The sequence below is a fragment of the Eucalyptus grandis genome, chromosome 5 (genome assembly GCF_016545825.1).
Source record: "Eucalyptus grandis isolate ANBG69807.140 chromosome 5, ASM1654582v1, whole genome shotgun sequence".
In the NCBI taxonomy this organism is placed as follows: domain Eukaryota; kingdom Viridiplantae; phylum Streptophyta; class Magnoliopsida; order Myrtales; family Myrtaceae; genus Eucalyptus; species Eucalyptus grandis.
The window spans coordinates 43,569,546-43,581,702 of record NC_052616.1 but is presented as its reverse complement, the minus strand read 5'-3'; the positions used below and the strand labels follow the sequence as shown (position 1 = coordinate 43,581,702).

The window sequence follows — 12,157 nt, the reverse complement described above, 5'->3', positions numbered from 1 at the left end:
CTTTGCTAAAGAAATTATGTCTGTCTGCGAAGTTTAACTTGACAATAAATAAGTGGTTTATTAATTCCAATGCTTCTTTTTGTTGCACCTCACAAAGAGATATATTTGCCAATTATGCCAGTGGAGATTTCGAGTAAGTGGTTATGGGAAATGGCTATATGTGTCCAATTGTTGGAAAATGAATTGTAATTGTGAACATCTCGGGTAGAGAATGTCTAGTTTTGCATGAAACCAGGCATATTCCAAAATTAAAGAAAAATATCATCTTAAACAAGAAACTTGACCAAAGAGGTATGGTAGCAACCTTTGGATGTGAAGAGTGGGAGATAACCTCAGAAACAAGAGTCATAGCAAAGGGAAATCATATGAGTATACTTTACCTTCTCCAATGAGACAATATTAGTGATATGGTTGTAAGTACAGTGGCTATAGGTAATTTGGCTACTCTTTGGCATTATTGTTTGGGACATCTTGATGAAGTGTGTAAAACAATTACATTCAAGGAAATTACTTCTAGGTTTGCCAAAAGTCAAGTTGGATTTCTATGAGGATTGCATTTATTAAAAAAAAAAAAAAAAGACGGTAGTTGGTTTTCAATTGAATGGTTGACAAAATAAAAGTCGAAAGTTAGAGTTAGTTCATACTGACGTGTGGGGCAAACACATCAACTCTCTTATGGTGGTAAGAAATATTTTGTCATCTTCATTGATAATGCAATAAGGAAGACCTGGGTCTATGCTCTCAGAGGAAATTCAGAAGTATTTGGGATGTTCAAAATGTGGAAAACCACAATAGAAAAAGAGATAGTTCATCGAATCAAAGCTCTGAAGTTTGATAATAGTGGTAAATACATGAGCAATGAATTTGCAGAATACTTGAGCCAGGAAGGCATACATCAGTTGAAGACTGTTCCTCGAACCCCTCAAGAAAACGATGTAGCAAAGAGGATAAACAGAACCATTCTATAAGTGTGAGATGCATGAGGCTACACGTACATCTCTTGCTACACTTAGAAGCTATTACAATTAATGCAGCTGTTTACATTATCAACTGGAGTCCATCTAGTGTGTTGAATGGAGAAATACTGCAAGTGTAGTGGTCAGGTAAAAAAGTTAATTATTCATATCTACAAGTATCTTGTTGCATTGCATATGATTTGATTGATATAGAAGATAGGAAGAAGCTTGATGCTAAGTCCTAGAAGTACGTCTTTATTAGATATGGTGACGATTAGTATGGCTATAGGCTTAGGGATTATGAGAATAACAAAGTCATCCGCTGACAGAATGTGGTATTCCACAAAAAAAAACGTGTACAAGGATTGTTAGATATAGCATGAGAAGGCAGTAGAACTAGAATATTTTGAGTTGGACAGAATATACGTGAAGATAATTCCAGCAAATTAGAGTGCACTTGAGGGAGAGGTTAAAGATGAGCCTATTATCAATAAGGAGGAAGTTTAAGAGGAGCACAATGACTTGGCGTAGACTAACAACGTTGAAGAACTTGTCTTGAGGAAGCCTACATGTGTGAGAAAGTCAAAGGTAATTTTGATACACTAGCAAATATTATTATGAGCCATGTCTTATATATATAGATTCAGGAGAGTGGGAGACTTTTGATGAGGCAAAGAAAAAGACATCCAACATGTAGTGGGAGCATGCTATGAAAGACAAGATAGGCTCGTTACTTCAGAACAAAACTTGGGAGTTGACCAAGTTTCCCAAAAGTAAAAAGGCCTTATTAAACAATTGATATTAAACTAGTGAGTGATAGGATTGAAAATGAAGCAAGTTGTGGTATCAAATACAAGGCGAGACATGTGGTCAAGAGCTTTTCTTAAAAAAAATGGATTGACTACACCAAGATATTTTCACCAATAGTTAAAATGACATCAATCAGAGGTCTATTGAGTATGGTTGTAGTGGAGGATCTTCATCTTGAGCGGTTAGACGTGAAAGCAGCGTTTTTACATGGTGACCTAGATGTAGACTTATATGGCGCAATCTAATGGTTTTGAAGTCAGAGATAATGAGCACATGGTATGTTGCTTGAAGAAAAGCTTGTATAGCTTGAAACAAGCTCCGTAGCAATTGTATTTAATTGACGGTTTCATGGAAGAAAACGGATTTGCTCATTGTGAGGTTGACCATTGTGTTTATTTTCGCAAATATGATGATGATGATATTGTGTATCTCTTTTATATGTAAATGACATGTTAATTTTCAATTGATGGTTCATGAACTTTTGGTACTTATCCGATATAGTCCTAAACTATATAAAAATGTTCAATGTAACTATCAATCAAAATTCTATATGATACACAAATTATGTAATTTGTATATTTGGTTGTGATTATCTTGTTGTGCAAGGAAAAGTTACTCCCCCATACACAACGTTTACGTCACATTCACATGTAATGAGCGATTCGAAATGTCCGCATTTGTCAATTGCTTATGACATTGAAAGACTAAGCAAGCAAGACACCTTGCAATTAGAAAGAAGACGTATGCCTTGGATTGATTAAATCATAGGGATCGGATGGACAAGAAGAAAACACACAAGGAACATAAGGTTTTAATTCAATAGGACAAACAACAACAATCGACAGTGTTGATGAAGTGCGTTAATGATACTCACAGAAGAAGAACAAGAAGAATCAAAGGAGGTTAAGATGGTGAGGGGTCAAGGGCCTGAAGACGGTGGGAGCATGGGACTCAATGAAGGCCACCTGAGACCTGGGGAGGTGAAGGTAGACCACCCAATCCCCGTTGGAGAGCGGGCTGGGCATCGGCATAATGTACCCGGCTTTGCCTCCCCATGGGAAGTGGTAGGACCCCAGCACTGGCTTCCCCCACCCGAAGTCCATCTCGGTCACCGGGAACCTCTGTCCGGATGACACCACGAGCGCCGTTGACCCTTCCTCCTCCTCCTTACTGTTGGGCTTGTAGAATATCCTTGCCAATGTTTGCACTGGTCGGTGTTCTTCCACCTAATCTATCAAGTCCAGAAAGTGCTCCTTCGTTGCCGCCCTCTCCACAAACTCGTGCACCACATCCGCCACCCAGCTCAGTGGCTTCTCCACCACCTCCCTCGCCCTCTTCTCTCCGAATGGCACCGACAGCACGTTCCCAAAGTAGGATGACATGGGTGTGGGCTTGTCGTCCTCGCCCTGACTCATCAACCTACACCTGCCATCCACCACGATCCCCATCATTGACATTGTCTTGTTGTCATCATTATCAGCATCTGAGGAGGATTCAGCCACCATTTTCCAAAGGAAAGCGCTGAACAATTCTCACTTAGTCCTCTTGCTTCCATTGGAGCAGGCACTCTGCTGCAACTCACTTAGCTTGGAAGCGGTCACATAGTACAGGCGGCTTAACAGGCGGTCATCGTCCCTCAATGTCACCGTCTCGCATTGCTCATCCACCTGCAGCTTGTGTTTGGGAGGTGGGTATAATGCAGAGAATTGGATGTACATGCGGTCTAGAGAGGGGTCAAAGCAGAGCGGATGCCTTGGATTGAGAAGAGAATGATGGAAGGAAGGAGGGAGGGAAATGGGTGCAGCGGAGCAAGCTGTTTTTGCCCAAAACACCATGAACATATTGACCGAGTAGGCATTAGCTATCCGATGGTCAAATGTACATGCCACCACTATTCCTCCACACTTTAGCTCCGTCGCCTAAATGTTTTCCATCAAAGAAAAAACTTATGTCTTAATGGATAGAACCAATCCTAATGCAAAAATTGTATAAAAAACTTATGCCTTGGTGAGATTTAAGATTAGTTCTACAAGCTCTAGACATACCTTTGAAAGCTTACGGCGAGAAGTTATCAAATGACATATTGACCATATAGAACAATGTTATTTCAATAAATAATTATATATGTCCGAACATGGATACGCATGATTAACGGGGAAACGAACTTGGTTTTTATCATAGAGACTGCAAAAAAATGTGATATCCATTATCCAATTACTTCATACGAGACTTACTATAGAGAGGAGAGATTATTTAAGAGTCTTAGTATGTATTTGGTAGCCATTCTATTTCCAGAAACAATTTGTACTTGAAAATAGTTTTTTCTGATTCTACTCTTTGAACAAGTTTCTAAGTATGCCCCCTCTTTTCATTTCGGTTACCATGACGCCCTTACACTCCTATTGACATTTTCTAATGTCACCAGAAGTGCAAGTCCTTATGTTGGTCTCGGGTCCCCCTCCCCCCCTTTTGTATAGTTTCGTTTTGGGTTAAAGTTAATACATGCCTTACTTTACCAAAAAAAAAAAAAAAAAAACAAGTTTCTTAGTATTCGAATGTGTTTGATAATTGCACAAAATTTTTATTTCCAAAATAGAAAAAGAACATGAATGCTTTTTTGTACGATCCTCAAATTTTTTTATGAAGTAAAATTTCTTTCAATTTTTTAATAATTTTATGAGATTTTCTTTTTTTTTCTTTTTTCTTCTTCCTCCGCTAGCTAATCGCTAGGCCTCAACGATGGTAGTAACCAACCAAAGACAAGAGCTAGCGACCTCGTTAGCCCCCGGGGAGGACAGCCTCACCTAGCTACCATCAAGGCTCGACCTCACCCAATCAAGGCAAGGCCAACCTTGCTAAGGACTAGCGAGGTCACCGGGCCTCATCTTTGATTGGTCATTAGCCGATCGTCACCATTGTCGAGCCCTACAACTAGTTAGAAGAGGAAAAAGAAGAAAAGAAAAAAATAATAATTTGGTTTTATAAATTGTTCCCGAAAACAAAAAAGTAATTTTTTTCAATTTCATATTTCTGTTCCAAATCTATTCCATGGTCACCGATTTATTCCCGTGAATAGAAAAATTAGGTAATGTTATTAAATGAATTTATTTATTTTTTTTAAAATTTGAGAAATAAAAGAATAAAAATAATCAAGGATTGACCGGTCATCTAATATAAGACGTTAACATGTTTCCCATGAAGTCAAGGGTAAAAGAGTGATCCCACCTCTGCCATATATTTTGAATTCTTTTGTGCTTGAGGGCACTGGGAACCCATGCCATGCCATTACGGTCTCAATAAATTTATGATTGCTTCTGAGGTCCACCTTCGCAAGATTTTTCCACTCATTCAATTCCGTCCATAAAAAAAAAAAAAAAAAAAAATTGATAGTCTCCTCCTATGATATATTATTATCACTCATCTATCATGCTATTATTATCTCGCTGTTCTCTATGGACTCAATGAGCTAATGTATAATCTCAATGATCACACAAGTAAACAAGAGGAACTCGTTCAAAGTGTGAGATTCTTTTTCCTTTCAATATTTAGGCTCAATATGTTTCGGGAAAAATATAATATTTCTAAAAACATATTCCAAGAAATCACTTTCGAGGAAATGACAATATTTTCTAGTGCTTAGCTAAAAAATGAAAAAGAATTAGAAAATATTTTCCTCCAGTTGATATGGAATTTGATTTTCTTGGAGAAAATTGATATATTTTCAATTATTTTTTCTATTATTTTTTTCTTTTTCCTTCTTCCTCGACCAATCGTTGGCCATAGCGGCAACGAGTTAGGCTCATGCTCTCCAAATTCCAACAAACTTGAGCCTTGGCTCGCCTTTGATGGGCCGTTGTCGTGGTGGTTAAGTAAGAAGCGAAAAGAAAAAAAGAAGGAAAGAAAATAATAGATAATAATAAAAAATAATTAAAATTTCGATTTATATATATATAAGAGCAAACGTTTCATTAACCAAGGACTCGAGTCCAAGTGCCAAAGACCTATGCTGATACATAGTCATATTTTGGAAAATGTTTTTTAACATTTTAAGGAGGAAATCATTTTCCTGAATTTCAGTATAGGTTTTTTGTTGACTAAGAAAACATTTACCATTGGCTCATTTTCCTAAGCAAACCAAGTGACGGAAAATGAAGAAAATGTTTCTAGAAAATATTTTCCATGAAACAAACAGAACCTTAACATTAAATCTTTCTACATTGTTATGTTTTGTATGAGAAATCATTGATGTATTTATGCTCTATTTGTTTCACAGAAAATATAATATTTATAGAAAATCTTTTCCAAAAAGTCATTTTTCAAGAAAATGATAACATTTTATGATGTAGAGTTAAAACCTGAAAATGAACTGGAAAATATTATTCACCATTTGCTATATAAAATCTAATTTTATTTTTCTAAGGAAAATTACTAATAAATTCAATATTTTAAATAATATTTGAATTTATTTCTTTTCTTTCTTTATTATGTTTTCCCTTCTTCCCGAGCTAGTCATTAGCCATGGCAACAATCGACGAGGCTCAAGCTTACTAGATTTCGATGAGCTAGAGACTTGTTAGAGGTCATTGAGACATGAACTCGCCAAAGTCTAGCAAGCTCAAGACTTGAGCTTGCTAGAATTTGGCGAGCTCGAGCTCGAGTCTCGTCAACCTCTAGTGAGGCTCAAGCTAGCTTATGGCCAATCAATGATTGTTGATGTGGCCCACAATTGGCCAAAATGAAGCCAAAATAATAATAATAATAATAATAATAATAATAATAATAATAATAATAATAATAATAATAATTAAAAATTCAAATTTTAAAATATTTTTATAAGAATGAACGCTTCATAAAAAGAACTCAAGCCTGTGTGCCGAAGACCCACACCAATACCAAATCATACTTTGAAAATGTTTTATGATCTTTCAAAGAGGAAATCATTCTCCTGAATTTCTCTTTTGATTTTTTTTTAGTCAGATTTAAGCATAGTTTTTCGTTAACTCATTTTCTTAAAAGAACTAAATGCTGGAAAATATTTTCTGTGAAACAAACAAAGCCTTAATCATAGTTTATGCTATTTGGCATGATCAAAGTCCAAGCATTATTCTTCTTTTTGAACAATGGTAAAGGGCATCCAAATTGATCAGCCAAATTCGCACGCTGAGTGATGTAAACGATTAGTTTATATTCAACACCTATTTAAAACACTTCAATATCGATGAATAAATCAATTTAGTGAACCGTTCTAAGTAAAGTTGGAAAATTCGACTGATAGACTAGACGTAGAAGATACACTATTTCGTTCGACACTGGTTATGCATAAATAAAAGATTTAAGAAAAAGACTATAGATTTAGGTGAAACGAAGATGAAAATGGGTGCGGGTGCTTATACGGTGATATGATCTTAGATGGATAAATGATATATAGTGAGGCTGTATCTAATATCAATACCTGAACAGCAAGCACGCCTCGCTTCTCTTTGGGCACCAGTTTCCCTTCAACGGTGTCATCCGGATTATACAAGTTGATATGGCGGAGTTCCACGTCTACGAAAGCTTTGATGAAGTCGACCCCCTGATTGTTGCACAGGAGCTCAGGCTCACCGGCTGAGTTTTGCACCACCTCTCCGGCGATAGCATAGTAGGAGACCAGAGCTTGGGCCAAGGCGGCTTTCAGAACACCAACCACGGACCCATATCCCAGCCTCTGTGACGCGATGGTGGTTGAATTGGCGTAGCAGAAGAAGACGCCTATGTCGAGCGGAGGCAAGAGCAAGTCGAGGTTGGAGAGGGGCAGCCAATGCTCTTGCTTGGGCAGTGGTGCCGCCACCACTTCTCTCTTGCCAGACTTCACCACGAACTCTCTGCCTGCACCTCCATCTGCATCCATTTTATGTACTCTGTAGCGAGTTTGAGAGGAAGAGAGGGGGAGAGAGAGAGAGAGGAGGAGAAGGAAGAGGGATGGACCTGTTTGGTTGAAGATGAGCCGGCATTTATAGTCCCAAACGGCCGTAGAGTAACAAGTTTGGGTATCGAGGAGTTCACAGGTTAGGCTTCCGTGTCTAAGCGCGCAGAACTAGGGTTTGACCGATAAATCTTCAATCCAAGTCATCCGATCCGATCGAGTCCGGGGATTCGAGCCCTTGGAAACAGATACCAAGGAAAATATGCTAAAAGATACCAATTTCTGAGCGCATTTTCCACGATTCTTTGGGGAGTAGGAGTAGCGGTACATATTTTGTCGTTCATGGAGCTTAAAAAATAACTGGTGCAGTGGTGCAGGCAGGAGGGTGCAGTGGTTTCTTGTGTACAAATAAATTTTCTGTTCAATAAATCGTGTTGAGCAAGTGTAAATGAGGAAGTTGTTTACGTTTGAAGTTTGTAATGTCTAATGATGGGCTCCTTCAGAGCAGCACTAGGATAGCGAGTCAAAGTTACCATGCTTTCTCCTTTTTACTGTGGTTGTTGACTTCAAGCATGACCTCTTTTTTCCACAAAAGTCTTGATTGAAGTATCCTCCAATGATCACTTGTCACATCCAAGTTCGTTAGGGTAAATTTATTATCTGGTTGGTGGAATTAAGGCTTATTCCCTATCTAACACTGAGCATTCGACACCGTCTTGATGTCTTGAGTAGAATCATTAATATGGGAATGAATTTTCGGCATTTAGTCCAATGTGACTTTTTAAAAGTTTTGAAGTCCAAATTGGAAATTTGTTCATATGACGTGGCAAAAGTAACCAAAAAGTTAGAAAAGAAAACCCAAGAAGAAATCATATGAAGAATTTTAGTCATTTCGATTGAATATCCAAATAACAGGTTTATGACTAAATTAACAAATTTTAATAAGGTTTAGGATTAAATTTGCAATTTAGGATTAAGTTGGCACAATAGAAAGATTTATGATTAAATTAACCACCGTACAATAAGTTTATGATTTTTTGGACAATTATCTCTAGAGAGTTTGGTAGTTGTTAATACAAAGCCCCCGAAATCTAGTGACAAAGCAATATCAATAGACATCCCCCTTTCTTTCTTTCTTTAAATCAATTCCACTATGTGATTTTATCATTTTAAAAATTCGAATTAGTGCATGCCCATCTTCTTCCTTCAAAGGAATTTCTTTAAAGTTAGAAAGTTGGGAACTTCTTTATCCGGTTTCCACTGAATTTTCCTTTTTGTTTGAGTGACTGGGTATATACACCACGGCTACTTAATTGATCTCAATTAAGAAAGATGCATTAGCTTTCATTTTGTTGACACTTAAATTTTGGCAATCCATTTAATTTTAATTACATAGAAAATTAGGGACTAAGTTTTAGTCCCTAAATAAAAATATTATTTAAAACTGCATATAGTTATTAGGAACATTTGCATTAGTAGTTAATAGATTCATATAATTTGCATTTTAATCAAAGTGGCGGTAGATGGACTCAACTGATTGGTTTTGAGCTTAATTAATTAATTGGTCTGAGCCCATTATAGTATTCCAAGCCCGTTACTTTGTTCACGGCCAGAATTAAGACCTATATTTGGGATCACATGGAAAGCAATCGGCATGATATTTCAAAATATTCACGCGTGAGAGATGAGCAGATTATTATGTTATTCTTAAGATCTCTCGTGTATTGTCAACTGGCATATGAGCAGCGAACATTTGGCTCGGCAGAGAGAGATCCACGGCCTTAATCAAATAAAATTTCCGCATGGAATCAGTCAACCAGGGAAATAAATAATTGATTGGGGGAAAGAATATATGAAGAGATCAGTTCCTATACAGTATAAATAGACCATCCCATAGTTAAAAAGAGGGGGCCACACAGTCCATACAAACGGCCACATTGAGGGGAGCGCAATAGAGAGAAAAGGGAGGAGAAAGTTGGGACGTGCGACGTTGGTTCATTGAAAATCGTGAGAGGGAGAGAGGGCACCTCCAATATTCCTTGAGGCACTCACGTTGATCAACGGGGAGACAACCGCTGCTCGCACCAGGGAAAACCATTATGGAATTTGAGCATCAACGGGGAGACAACCGCTGCATCGCTGCCGTTCTGACCTCCTTGCTCGATGACCACGCTGCTTCCTGCCCAGAGTAGCCCTGCACGGCTACGACGTCTTCATCCGAACAATGCTTGGGCCCAACTAATGCGACGATTGACGCTGCTCCCTGTACGATACCTTGACGTTGGAGCCTCGCTGCTCTGCTATCCACCCTTGCTAATCCCAACATCGCCTGCTTGAAGCTTCTGCCGTTGCTGCCCATGTCACGTACCAAGATTCAGCAAATTCCCAACGACGCTGTTGCTTTCCCGACATTGCAGTTTCCCCGTGACGCTGGCTGTGGCGCTGATCATATGACGATGTCGTCCAAAACCACATCATGAACAGCAAAGCCGCTATTGTTATCCTCTCGATGGACCATCAACAACCCTGGCCAGCCTCCTAGCTCAGTCCCCGAAGGTTGCTGGTTTCCTGCTAAGTTGTCGCTGCTTCGCGGCGTGCTATCCAATCCTGTCTCCATCAACCCTAACAAGATATCCGAGAGCCGTGTGTGTCTCCATCAACCCTAACAAGATATCCGAGAGCCGTGAGTTCCAGCACTTTGCTCAGGGAGAAAAGTCAAAAGAACTAACACAGAGAGCGGTGCTGAGGATGGAGAACAACTGAAGAGGATGAAGCACAAGACACATCCAAGAGACACGAGTCAAGAAATTGCACGTTTAGGGATCATTAGAATAGTTGTGTTATTATTATTATTTTTTGCCTGTCATTAGAGGAGGTCATTTAATTAATTAATGTTGCATGACATATAGTTTTCATGATAGGTTGGATGTCACGCCCGAACCCCGAGCGAAAGCACATCCCACTCCGGTCGATCAAATGCGACATTCACAGGTAGTGTCGCCGACCCCACTCATTTCTTATTGCACAAGCGAACGTATTATAAAACCCCGACAATGAAATAAGGGATAGACAAGCAGAAACAAAACCACAACATGACACTTTCACAATTCAACAGAATTACAAATAGAGGTCTATGGCCAAGAGTCTACAAAAGATCTGGCTCTTAAAAGGAACTGTCCTATGACCTACAAGTCGGACACGTTCTCCAATCCTTATGACTTCACCTCTGCAACTTCTCAAGGCCAACTAAAGCTATCCGGCGCTCCATCTACTGTGGACCTGAAATTTTAATCCCACTTCAACCCCTTAAACCCCTATTAGAAAGAAAATACGCATCGGGTGGCCTAGCCACATCACACAGAAGACTTACCTCGCCTCAGCCTTTATCTGCAGGTTAGCACAATTTATATAAACCAACCACGTGCAATCATGATAACCAAACAACTGCGGCACAATCACATCATCAGAACAATTCAACTACTTGATCGTCTCGGCATCAATCGACTCGCCGATTACATGTCATTCTAGCAAATCAATCATTGCTCTCAATCACGGCCCCACTCGGCACGACCTTTAAAAAGGTGGTAGATTACGGCCGGGTTGGGCGCGACCTCTAATAGGTGGCATATCACGGCCCCACTGGGCGCGACCTTTATCAGGTGGCATATCACGGCCCCACTGGGTGCGACCTCTAATAGGTGGCATATTGCAGCCCCACTGGGCGCGACCTCTAATAGGTGGCATATCACGGCCCCACTGGGCGCGACCTCTAATAGGTGGCATATCACGGCCAATCGGCCATTCATTTCCACACTTAGGATTTTATAAAGAGTCCCGATATATCGCAATCCCACTCAATTTGCCACAACCAATCATCAATCAAATTCTAAATGCAGAGCAGCGATCGGCACGAAATTCTGAGAGTTTAGGGTCATGACAAAATTTTCGGAATTTATTAAATAATTAAATTTATTCCGAAAATAATTAAATAATAATATTCATATTTTTCACAATCCACACTCAATTTATAATATCCAATCATCAATTTCAAAATCCAACTACACAGCAAATGATCGGCATGAAATTCGAGCAACCGAGATCAAAAATAATTTTTCCGTTTTTTTTTTAATAATAATATTTTAATAATTTCGGGATTAATATAATATTATAAATTTCCAGAATTTCGAAGCAATTAAATAATTCAAAATAAAAAACCTTATTATGTCACATCAAGGCTTTATATTAAAAATAAACATACTTAACTTTAAACTAAACACACTTAATTAAACACCATAATCTAATCATCAACCAAATAAACTAATTTAACCACCTAAACTTACTTAACTTAGGCTAAGCACATTTAGGCGTCATTAACCGTCTAATCAAGATTTAGTGAGTTAAACTCATCGGATTAGCGAACCGAGCGGACCAAAATGACGAGCACGACGCGAGGATCGACTTTCCTCAAGGCGGGCTGAGCATCCGG

General features: G+C 38.8%; 1 pseudogene; it reads right to left on the bottom strand.

The window, feature by feature from the left end:
• Positions 1-2,659: 2,659 nt before the first annotated feature.
• LOC104446895 lies at positions 2,660-7,656 on the bottom strand (annotated as a pseudogene).
• Positions 7,657-12,157: the final 4,501 nt, after the last annotated feature.